The sequence below is a fragment of the Grammomys surdaster genome, unplaced genomic scaffold (assembly GCF_004785775.1).
Source record: "Grammomys surdaster isolate TR1022 unplaced genomic scaffold, NIH_TR_1.0 206, whole genome shotgun sequence".
NCBI lineage: Eukaryota > Metazoa > Chordata > Mammalia > Rodentia > Muridae > Grammomys > Grammomys surdaster.
This window is the reverse complement of record NW_021604651.1, coordinates 6,420,314-6,433,658: the sequence shown is the minus strand read 5'-3', so window position 1 is coordinate 6,433,658 and position 13,345 is coordinate 6,420,314. Positions and strand designations below refer to the sequence as shown.

The 13,345-nt window shown below is 38.2% G+C and overlaps 1 protein-coding gene across 1 annotated transcript in view; it reads right to left on the bottom strand.

Annotated features, from left to right (window-relative positions):
* Positions 1-13,345, bottom strand: part of Adam10 (ADAM metallopeptidase domain 10) — a 122,416-nt gene that overhangs the window by 53,412 nt on the left and 55,659 nt on the right. The gene's annotated exons all lie outside the window — the stretch shown is intronic.

Below are 13,345 nucleotides of genomic sequence, written 5' to 3'. Positions count from 1 at the left end.
TATCAGTGTTCAGAGTATATCATATTGCCTATATGAGCTACCATCAGCAGGAAATTGAGAGAAAGTCAGTAGAAACTTATCAGAACCAATATCTAATAGGGCGTCACTCCGCAGAGTTGAAGGCAGCCCAGAATTAGTAATAAAACTGCCATGCCCCTACTTCACTGTGAAAAGATTACAACTATCTATAATCAAGAGTTATGTGCTTAACACTAGGAGGTGGGGGCTTACCCTGACTCTGTTCCTGTCTATGGATCCTGTTCCCCTCTCTGGGCTGTCTTGTCTGGCCTCAGTGGGAGAGGATATACCTAGTCCTGTAGTGACTTGAGGTACCAGGATAGGCTGGATGGAGGGACAAGGGAAGGGCCTGTGAGGGCAGGACTGGGAGGAGATGGGGTTGCAATCAGATTGTAAAGTGAATAAATAAATTAATGGGGGAAAATGAATATGTTCTTAATAAAATCAGTTCCCCTAAAGTCCATCATCAGGCAAAAGTCAAGAGCATCTTCACTTTCATCATGAAGTCAAGAGCAACCAATTGTTAGAAAGATAGTCATCTTCCCCCCTCATTTCAATAAGTACTCAGGGCTATCTACTACTTTCTGCCTTGGATTATTAAAATAGCCATTAGATTATACTAGTGACTATCCCACCTACCACAGGAATTCGAAGTCACTTCCCATTATTTATTTTTAGATCTTGACTTACTCTCATATCGCCCATCATAATTCTTTGACACTACAACATTCATACTGGTGATCCCTCTAGTATAACTTAGATTTTTTTTCTCTAGTCCCCAATTCTACTTTGGAACTTCTCATTCCTGATAACTTCTTTGCGTCAACATTCAGCATCCTATCTTCTGTCCACCATTACCTGTCTACACAATCCCTCTAGATAGACCCCACAGCTATTCGAAAACAATAAATCTTTTAACTCGCCAATGTCTCTCCTCCTGTGCACTATCATAGGGCAGTTTCCTCCTGTTTATCCAGTCTACGCGCTCTCAAGGATCATAATTACTCACTGCATCCACCTCTAACTCCCTTGTGCCCTATCCTACTCCCATGACTCCCAACCAAATCCCTTCTAAATTCAACCCTTTACCCATGCCTCTGATAACCACTTTCTCAGTCCAAACTCATGACCTGTAGCGTTAAGCTCCAGACACAGCCCGGAAACCTCCATCCTACTCCAAAGTCCATTTTCAGTTTCTCTCTCACACAGCAGGCATCAGGGAAACTTCATGTTGTACAATAGCACGGGCTATAAAACTGATCCTACAAACTTCTCAAACTCTGCAAAATGACCTCAAAAATCAATGAAAAAAATTATAACCATTATGTTTAAGACTTTTGTCAAAAAACTAAAATTTTCTAATCTCATCAATGCATGTGGGAAACATGAAGAACAATAAAAATATTATTTATTTACTTAATATATGTAATTTTAAAAACTAAAACTAGTATTTAAACAAGTAGTGTTTTTTTCCTCTTTGTAAATTATATTTTACATAAATTAAAGACATAAATTATTTTGAAAACTTGTTAGGGCAAGAGAAAAATTCCAAGGCAACAAAACACTATTATATGTTTCAAATTTTGTCAGCACAAAATTCTCATGACAGAAAAAGGATAGAGGCCAAGCATAAATTTTTTTTCTGTATACTTCCAAAATTTCTAAGAAACTATTTTCCCTGGCCACAACATTAACCACCAAAAAAAAAAAAAAAAAGAGAAAGAACAATGACATTTTCTTTGTAAAATTACTGACACTATAATCCTCATTTCTAGAAAAAGCCTTTGTTCGACTAATGAATAAGTCCTCATTGAGATGCAAAATCATAGGATGTACTGTGGTTCCCTGAAAAGGCCAAACAGTGATTCTTTTAGAAGAATGAGCAATGAGTGGAGAACATTAGCCAGTTTCAAACAAAGATCTGCTTAGAGCTCCTTCCTATCCTCCAGTTCCTGTGCATGCAAACCTCTTGCTTTTGTTTTGCTGTAGGAAATACAAATATAAATAACACATACATTATGGCACCACCTCACACAGGAAGTAAGTAGTTGACTCTCAATTATCCACTCTACTAAAGCAGGATATTTATAGTTTGAATTATCTGCCCAGCACCACCAGTCACAAAACACCCACTTCCAACAGCTTCATCACCATGAGGGCAGCACCTCTATGCAGTTAAGGTCTAGGGTCTTCACCAGGGCTCTCTAATATAGAGACAAAAGTAGTTCTAAAATCTAGAAAGGTGCTATTAATCAACAAATTCAATTAAATAGTTCAATCCTTAATATGAATGGAAATTTAAATAGGACAACTCCACAAACAAATATATGAAAACTGTTGTCATATCACCAACATGTTCCTTAACTAAGAAAATTTCTATTTATTCCAAAGTTGCCCAAATAATAAAAACTAAGAGAAGAATGAACAAAGAATGTAGAGGGAGAGAAGGACTCCAAATGCTTCTCTGTAATTCCAGTGTGAGAGGCCCGTCCCTCACCGAGATCCAGTTTTGTAAGGTTGGGAAGGGTGGAAAGAGCAGCAGACAGACAGCATTCATCTTCCAGGAAGCAGGTGGGAGAGCTGACTCAAGCCTGGCTGGCCTCACCCTGGCCTTTAGGAACAAAGGATTAGTGCTGGCAGGAAAGGGGATCATGGGAGTCAGAGTAACGGGGAAATTCTGCTGTACTGTGATTAGTTATAAACAGAATCACTAGACTTTGAAGTTTAAAGGATGAACTTGTGCAGTATTCCCCACTGTATACCAGGACCTAAAGAGAGGATCAGCAATTCAAATGTCAATTAAGAAATAAAGTAATCACAAACCTGTTAATGGAGTATTTGCTGAAGGCCTGGCCACCTACTGTGCCCAAATGCAGTGGAGTAAACCTAGCAGGAATTAGGACACTAGAAACAAGCCCTGAAGAAGATAACGGTTACTTTCTCTGAATTCCAAGAGGACATAAGGTAAACAGTATTCACTAGGCTCCCCACCATGATACAGACACTGTTGCTCCCAGAAGTACAAAGCAACAGGGCAAGTAAACCATTGATGGAAACCCCAGAACATAAGACAAACTAAATCCTTTCTCTAAAAGCTTTTTTTTTTTTTAATCACAAGTAGCAGTACAAAACTAACACAGAACCTGTCAACTGTAAAACTTAGAACTGAAATACATAAGAATACTTTTATTTTTTTTTTATATAATTTATTTTTTCTCAAATCGTAATTCATTCACACAGGGGTTATAAACACAGAAAGGCAGGACGTGGGGAAGGGGATGACACTGAAGTGTGGGTGTTCAGGGGGAATACAGATATCTTCCAGAACCGGATATCGGCTGGGTGAAGGTTCAAGGGGACAAGTCACTATGACTCTGCCTATGACTCGCTTGTCCTTATCTAAGTTGGTATTGTCTGCCAAGGCTACCTATTTACAAGGTCTATGACTACTCAGGCTTGTAAATCTCCACAAAAGCTGCCTGTTTACATTAGCTTATAGCCATGGTTTCAATGTTTTTCCACTGAGACCCAAGACTTGGTGTTAGTATACATGTATGACAGGCCTATTGCTGATTTTAGGCCTATGGCTGATTTTAGGCCTTCAGTGTGTAAGCAGGGCTGCCCCTGACATCTCCCTTCTCTAAGTATAGAAGGGCTGTGGCAATTCTAAACTTGCAAAGGCGGGGATAGAGGCCTGACCTCCAGTATTTGAAAGGGACCTTGTAATGGCTCCAGTCCCCCTGTCGTTGTCCAGTGAGGCATGAGGGCCATACCCGTCCCAATGTCTTTTTCCTGGAGAGGGGATACTTTTGACATCAACCCCTATGCAGTCAGGCTTGTCCCTCAGGGAACCCAGAGAGATATTTTTATCTTTTATTTATATTCCCTTGCAGTGCTTAGCCTCGCAGCCTAAGCAAGAATTCAGATCGCCTGTCAGAGGGGGTTCTGGGTGGCCCTTCTCTGCTTGGTCTAGGGGCAGAAGTTCCCCCTTTTGGGTTGGGTGGAGATGGGTTTTGGAAACACCCTGTATAAGGTAACAACCTCATCTTGAGTCTCGTGGTCCTCTATAGCTAACTTATGATAATGTATCTGAGTAGGTTTTGCTACCAAATTATTTTTCTGTTGTATCACAGAGTTAGTCTGCCTATTTGAGAGCCAGGGACCAGCAGAAAAAAGCAAAAAGAAACCAAATAATGGTCCCAAGATGGGAGGAAATAGGGTTGACAACCTTGGAGAGGCTGAAAACCAATTCTTGTACCAGCATTCATCTGTCTCTTTCTTTCTCTGATTTTTCTTAGGGCCTTCACTGACCTATTTCATGCTCTCTTTAACCCTCCTTGTCTTGTCTATGTAAAAGCAACCTTCTTCTTTAAGGGCTGTACACAGTCAAGAGCTGTACACAGCCTTTTCTATTGTAATAGAGTAAATCAAGTCCAATAAGGATCTTTGCGATTTTAGGAGGTCTCTTCAGACAGTGAAACGAGGGATTTCTTCAGATTGGTGATGTCAATCTCTAGCTGTTTGATGTTCTTGTCAGTGGCCCTTCAAAGGTCTGAGTAGTGTAAGTTCGGAGGCCAGCATCTGGATTAGAACTTCTAACAGCAGACATCATGGGTGATTCATTTTTACCTGGGATGCTGCCTGAGTTAAAGCTCCTGGGAGACCTCTTTCTCTCGGTTTTCTGGGGTTGGGTCATAAGAATACTTTTAACACATTGATTTATGTCATCTATACTACTTGAGATGGCGCATTTGTCCACAGTGCCTCCAAGACAAAGCCAATACAGTTCTTAGATTTTGATTTTATTTTTTTATTTTCTCAAATTTCTCAAACTGTGACAAATTTTAGATAGATAGATAGATAGATAGATAGATAGATAGATAGAAAGATAGATAGATAGATAGATAGATAAGATATAGACAGACAGACAGACAAATAGAATCATAATCAGGTAACAGATTCTGTAATCACAGATTCTTTTCTCTGGCAGTCTAGCAAAGACCTTTTGTCTTAAGGTTCAAACCCAATGTCACAATCCCTAGGAAGCCTTTCTATATCCAACTTAGAATTCCTGAAATTGTTCCACCCTCTTTGTTTTAGTTACAACATTTAGCACATTCTTTTATCAAGTGAGAATTTGCTATCAAGGTACATTTCTTTTAATTTAATCTTTCCTATACATTCATAAACCAATATAGTTGAATTCATTTTCAATCAACAGCTGGTTTCTATGGCTCTTTCTCAAAGGCATCTATCATGCAAAGACATAGATTTAAAAACAACAACAGAAACATAGCTTCAATAGCCTCCTACTGGCCTTCATTCCATCAACAATGACTAGGAACTATCTACCATGTCTAAATCGCTTCTCCAAAAAGTATGTTTTAAATCTCTGTTTTACATATTAGTACAAAAGACAAATTGAAAATTAAGAGCTGAATTGAAAATATGGTTCAGTAGAACTTGTCCAGAACACATACAATACTTCATCTTTAAAACTTAAAAAAAAAAATTTAAAAGTGGCCAGATGCTTTGACTAATATGTTAATATTATCCGGAGTTGTATTAACTTATGTGTAAATACTCAAAAGAAAATAACAATTTTTAAAATGAACTCAGTTGTAAAATTTTAAGATCTTTTAAAAATTCAGTCTTCTTAGTAACAAATTGAATATTCACAAACATTTCACCACATTGTACTGGAAACTACATTTGAAAATACCCAACTATAATATCTAGATTGTATGATGAATTAATCTCTTCTCTTTTTGTTGATGTTGCTTATTTATTTAAGACAGGGTCTAATCATATAGCCCAGGCTGTCCTGGAACTCACTATGTAGTCCAGTCTAGCCTCAAATTCACAATCCTCCTACCTCAGGCTCCTGAGTGCTATACTACACACATGAACCACAATGCTCTGCTAATTTAATTTTTTTGTAAAACAAATACTGAAAAACAGAATCATGGGACAGTTCTCAGAAGAGCAAAATTTTCAATGTTACTTTTTAGGGCTGTTTATAACAGATCTTTGATGTTTTTAAATCATCTTGTGCTTCTGAAATAATGCATGATATTTTATTGTATAAAGATATTTTATTTTATAAAGATAAATATTTATAGAGATGCAGATACATATGGTAACAAATTAGAAAAGGTCTTGATCTAAAATTTTCTCAACAAGTCGTACTTCTATAATTTCTGACTAAATACGTCCTTTTTTACCTAATTTTTGTTTGTGCATTGTAGTTTGTTGTGTTTATTGTTTATTGTTTTTTGAGACATGGCTTGGTTCTGTTGTCCAGGTTGCCAGAACTCCCTATGAAACACAGGCTGGATTTCATCTTGGAATCTTTATTACTCAAATCACCTATATGCTGTACTGCAGATGCTCCTCATATACCTGGCTTCTTGTCTAATTTTTAACCATATCAGAGTTCTACTTAACTATTATTTTAAAAATAACTGCCATTTCTCATGGCTTTCTCAATTTTTCCACCTGTCAAATGGTTGGAGAAATTTATATTTCCCAGAGTTGACTGGGAGAGGAGAGCACACTCAACAAAAAAGCACCTCTCCTACTGATATTTTAAAGATATTAAAAGCAATATACTCAAGCCTCCATAAATACGTGTCTACACCAATGGAATCTCCATCTTGAGATGGTAAAATGAAGTTCTAAACAGCTTCATTTTTAAGTTAGTGAAATTATGTGCTTTCTCACTGAAGCACAAAAACCAGAAGAGATACATAGAGCTATAGCTAACACATACTAAGAGCAGGAACACCTACATTCATAGGAGAGACAGGCAAGTTTCCATACACAGGAAAATAAATAAACAGTAACTCTAAATGAAAAGAAAAAACTAAATATGGTCTATACAGCTTTATACATTTAATTAAAAGGGTTTTTTTTTGTAAATTCAGGGTTTAAGGATTTTTATAAAAGTATAACAGAAAAAAAATGACTTAAGACTTCTGCCTCAGAGTATACAGAAGGTTCCAAGGAGAAAAGAGTCAGGTATTCCTAAAATCTATACATATCAAAATTACTATTAGAGGGCTGGAGAGATGCCTCAGCAGTTACGAGCACTGACTGCTCTTCCAGAAGTCCTGAGTTCAATTCCCAGCAACCACACAGTGGCTCACATCCATCTGTAATGGGATCTGATGCCCTCTTCTGATATGTCTGAAACAGCTACAGTGTACTTATATACACTGTAACCATATACACTGGTAACTGTATGTAGTGAGCAGCATCACATCCAAGTGGGTATCAAAGGACTTGGATGAGAGGCTGCTCCCTATTTCTGCTGAAAAAGCATCACCAAATTTTCTCCAGAAGAAAAACATCATTTTCCACATGGATTTATACACTTATGCCAATAGTTACAAAATCAATATTCAGAAAACGTAGCTAAAATTATCAGAATGTTTATATAAGTTCACTTATACATACTTACAGTATATAAGTAATCAAGTAACATTTCAGTTGTGAAACTAAATTACTGGCATTAAGCTGGTTATGTAAAAATAATAACATACATTAAGGAACATATCCTTTCTTTTCATTAGTTGAGGCAGGGGGGAAAAAAAAGAAACCCAAGAATCGATTTTGGTCTAACATAGCAATAGATGCAAAAGTGTAATTTTGGGAAGGTGTGCAGAAAAGGCCCAGTCATCCTAGTAGTAAAGGGTAATGAGGATTATAATGCTGTTCCCATGGGTACATGGCATGGACGATATCACAAATCACATTGGATTCTAAGTCTTCCTTTTCTCACTATAAAATAGGAATAATGTTTACCTATACCTCACATAGTCTCTGAGGATGAAATAATTTATATACATAAAGAATTTTATCGAGTGCCAAGCAACATTAAATCACAATTATCATTCTAATTAATGCTGATTATTTTAGGATCACCAATACCTAGAGTTTAAATGGTTAATTAAAAGTAAATTTACGCTTCCAGTCTGGGCCCAAGCACTGAGCAGATACTGAGCACCAGCTCTGCACCCAATCTCACAAAACTGAGAGGAAGCAGGCCTCCCAGGAGCTGCTACCCAGGCAGCTGCTACCCAGGCAGTATCTTAGGTAAGAAGACAGCAACACCCGCCCCAAACAGGGAGTAACTGGGACACACTGGGACCCAGAAATTCACTCCTGGCCCAGAGCACTGGTTCCTTCCGGTCTGTGCCCGAACACTGAGCAGATCTTGGGCCCCAGCTCTAACCCCAGTAGTAACACCGACCTCACACAGGTCTGACACAACCAAGACAATAAGAAAGACAGACTCCAGTCAGAGACAGGGCAGGCAGCACTAGGGAGAACCAGATGACGAAAGGCAAGCACAAGAACATAAGCATCAGCAACCCAGGGTACTTGGCATCATTAGAACCTAGTTCTCCCACACTTTCTAGTGCTCCCACACTTTCTAGTCCTGAATTCCCCATATCACCAGGAAAGCAAGATTCAGGTTTAAAATCACTTCTAATGATGATGATAGAGGACTTTAAGAAGGACATAAATAACACTCTCAAAGAAACTGAGGAGAACACAGGTAAACAGGTAGAAGCCCTTAAAGAGGAAACACAAAAATCCCTTAAAGAATTACAAGAGAACACAACCAAACAGGCAAATGAATTGAACAAAACCATCCAGGACATAAAAATGGAAGTAGAAACAATAAAGAAATCACAAAGGGAGACTACCCTGGAGATAGGAATCCTAGGAAAGAAGTCAGGAGTCATAGATGAAAGCATCACCAACAGAATACAAGAGATAGAAGAGAGAATCTCAGGGGCAGAAGATACCATAGAAAATATTGACACAACTGTCAAAGAAAATGCAAGTGCAAAAAGTTCCTAACCCAAAACATCCAGGAAATCCAGGACACAATGAGAAGACCAAACCTAAGGATAATAGGTATAGATGAGCGTGAAGATTCCCAACTTAAAGGGCCAATAAATACCTTCAACAAAATTATAGAAGAAAACTTCCCAAACCTAAAGAACGAGATGCCCATAAACATACAAGAAGCCTAGAGAACGCCAAATAGACTAGACCAGAAAAGAAATACCTCCTGTCACATAACAATCAAAACACCAAATGCACAAAACAAAGAAAGAATATTAAAAGCAGTAAGGGAAAAAGGCCAAGTAGCATATAAAGGCAGACCTATCAGAATTACACCAGACTTCTCAACAGATATTATAAAAGCCAGAAGAGCCTAGACAGATGTCATACAGACCCCAAGAGAACACAAATGGCAGCCCAGGCTACTATACCCAGCAAAACTCTCAATTACCATAGATGGAGAAACCAAGTTATCAAATTTGCACAGTATCTTTCCACAAACCCAGCACAACAAAGGTAATAGAGGAAAAACTCCTATACAAAGAAAAAAATTATACCCTAGAAAGAGCAAGAAAGTAATCCTCTTCCAACAAATCCAAAAGAAGATAGCCACACAAAGATAATTCCACCTCTAATAACGAAACTAACAGGAAGCAACAATCACTGTTTCTTAAGATCTCTTAACATCAGTGGACTCAATTCCCCAATAAAAAGTCATAGGTTAACAGACTTAGGCTAACGCAAATAGGACCCAGCATTTTGCTGCATACAGGAAACGCACCTCAGTGACAAAGACAGACACTACTTTAGAGTAAAAGGCTGGAAAACAATTTTTCAAGCAAATGGTCCTAAGAAACAAGCTGGAGTAGCCATTCTAAAACCTCCAGCCCCAGAACACAGAGGGACTCATGGCTCCACCTGTATAGGTAGTTGAGGGTGGCCTTGTCAGGCATCAGTGGAAGTAGAGGGCCTTGGTACCCAATAATTTGGATTCCCTAGTGTTGGGGAATTTGAGAGCAGGGAGGTGGGAATGGGAGGATGATGGGAGCACACTCTCATAGAAACTCCCAGAATTATATGGATTAGATATGATACAGACAGGCCACCAGAAGACTAGATACCAGAATTCAAACAAAAAATTATCTTGATACTAAAATTTGTTTCGAGAATATTGTTGTGTATATTGCAGAATACACAGCCTTGGTGTATCTACTCATCAAGCAAGCTGAGCAGACCTGCTTGAACCTCTGATGTTCTGGAATCTCAGCTGAATGCAGTGAAGACACAGACGTCAGAGGCTTATCAATTTACTCTCCCTCCACCCCACCCCTCTTTTAATATCTCAACGCACGTAATTAACTTGAAGAAGTTAATGAAGAGTCGGTGGCCCTATTCCCTGGGCTTGGGGACTGAGGTGGTCAATACTGGGCTGTCTTTCTAGGGAAAAGTAGTGGTTTTGTTGGAACAGGGAGGAACAGCTAGGATTTATTGCATAGCCATAACCTATTGGGAGAAATCTGTATAATTGTTATTAAGCTTTAAGTTATAATTTCTTAAATGGTACAATATTTACTTTGATTTCAAATTTAAGGTTTTCATTGGTACGAGTTTCTTATTGATATAAAAGTGAGATTAATACTGTTACTCTCATAGGCATTGTGCCTATATAACACATTTAGGAATACAAGGCTTAGACCCAGTCCTTCTTTAACTTTTTTAACTGATTTGAGAAGGTTAGCCTGTGAGTTAAGGGCCTATAGCAAATTCATGGCTCTGAGTTTATTGTTAGGATGTTTTCTATATTTTATTTAGAAATAGCTGAGAGGAGTTAATAGACAACAGTCCAGATTGCCTTGCATGGATAGTTGGTTTTCAAAACGTCAGAAGTCCACAGAATTGACATTACAAACATTTCTGCATTAATGTTCATTTTGATTAGAGACCTGTCTGCTCATGACAGCTTCCTGTCTTAGATTCTAAGAAGAAACTGAGCATCTTTGGAGTCACTCCAGTTGTGGTGAGACAGCCACTAGGCAAGAATTGCCTCTTTTCATCTACAGACGAATTACTGTCCAGAAAAGGACACACTTGCGGGATGGTCGACTGATTATACCTGCCAAGACAGAGTAATCAGCCCTTAATAATTCTGCATCACTAGGTCTGTCAGATGATCCTGGGCCAGAAGGCTGAAGATCAGATGCTCGAACACTTTGTAGTACAGGGACTGTCCAGGTGTTCAGCAGTCTCTATAAATTGGCTAAGTTTTAGAAGCTATGCTTTGTGCTTCCCATAATTTCAGTTAATTCAGTCGTTCTGGATTTCTGACAGGGCTCAAGACTTATAGTCTCATAGCCAATCCTGGCTATTTACTTTGAGAGAAAAGATTTGAGAGGATGGTTTTCAGCTGACATTCATTCTAAAGCCAAGAAAAAAAAGCCAGGTTCAGAACTAAGTCTTTTAGTTAGGAGAGATGACAGAGGTTCTGGTTAGTCAACAAAATGTTGGACTGGGTATTAGGTCTATCTTGTACCTTACTGATGTAAATTGGTATAGTTATGCTCTAATTGTATTTTGAGAGACAAGTTTTATCTTAACAGGAAGGGTGATATGTAGGAGGAGCTAAGGTGGGAGGAGTAAGGAGAGGAAGAGGAGTAAAGAGAGGAGGAGGAGAAGGAGAGGAGGAGCTAGGAGATGAGGGGGGTGGATGGAGGGAGGGGGGAGGAAAATGGAGGCAGATGTTCGAGTGTCTCCTCCAATCAAAGGTAGTTGGTATATCTAGGTTGGGTATTGGGTTACACCTCTGATTGTATGGTCATCTTGTTATTGAGCATTATCAAACTTATAAAGCCTTTGATTAACATTTTTTTTAAAGTTACTAATAAAAAAAGAAATAGTGATCACAGGTTGGAAAGATGGCCCACAATCAAAGGCTAGGCTCACAACCAAGAATATAAGAAACATGGGACTTTGTTTATTGCCTTGCTTGTTCTTTGACATTTTGTGTTTATTGTCTTGCTTGTTCCTTGACTATTTGCATCTATTGTATTGCTAGATACTCAACCTAGAACTGACCTTAATATTTGCATAATTAGAATGGTATGAAAGCAAAAAGGAGGAGGAGGGATGGGATGGAGATTTATGGGAGGGGGAAAATGGGAAATGGAGATAACATCTGAAATGTAAATAAATAAAATATCCAATAAAAAAAGAAAGAAACTCCCACCAAAAAAAAGAATATAAAAAAAAGTAAATTTACTTGTCAAATCCCTAGAATTGGAGTAGGTAAACTACAGTTTGCTAGACAAGTAAGTCCAACTTCCTGTTTTTGATTGGCATACTTGTTAAAAATGGTTTTTATACTAACTGTGTGCTGTACCTATGTGTGTTGGGGGGGCAGGGGGTACATGAATGCAGGTGCATGTGAAAGCCAAAACTGGATACTGGGTGTCTTCCTGATTAGTATCCATTTTATTTATGGTCAAAGTCTCTTGGTGAACCTGGGGCCATCAGTTCTGGATAGTCTAGCTAGCTCTACCTCCCAAATGCTGCTGTTACACCTCTCAGGCTTTTACATGGTTGATGGGGTAGCCTTGACATGGTGCTGCAGTCACTTTCATCCACTGAACAATCTCCCCTGCCCTAACAACTCTGCTTTTCATATGAATAAAGTTTAAAATACACTGAATAAAAATGTTGTAACAAACCTATTCATTTTATGCTAACAAAAGGTGATAAACATTTTTATAAACTGTTGCTTCCAGTATGCCCATCTTGATACCACATTTCCGCTAAATAGAAGTTATAAGCAAAATCATCTTAAACATAACTACCTTTAAATTTTAATACTACTACCGACGTCTAATAAGAAATATTGATATAAGATATTTGGAAGGTATAATGAGTTGTAAGAAGAGGGAAGTGTAAATGTAAAGAAAAACAAAACACATTATACCACAGAGATAAACAGAAGGAAGTACACAAGAGAGAGAAGACATCTCAGAAGTAATAAGCAGCACAAAATCATAGCGGAGCTGATGGCAAGAGCAAAGCTCATACAGCAGCAGTCACGGTGCCAAAGGGAGGAAAACCAGCCTGTCCAGTCATGCTTCTCAACTTTCTTGTCCAGAAAGACCTGGTCCAAGTCTAAAGATACATGCTAGGGAACATATTTCAATATTTTATTAGAAATTCATCAAGATCTGCTTCTTGGATAGTGTTACTTGAATATTAAATGAGCAAAACCCACAGAATCTGTATTTGTAGAAAAGCACATTGTAATAGTGGAGATAAAACTGCAAAAAAGACTAAATTTATAAAAAAAATTTCAAGGAAAAGCCCAATGAAGAAAAGTTCTGTCAGTAGAAAGAAGCTTATAGCTTAGAGGCCAAAGGAAACTCCAAGAGGTAGAGTGGGAAAGGTATCAAATAAGAATGACTGAAAACACATGTGAGCAGCATTAATAAATCCA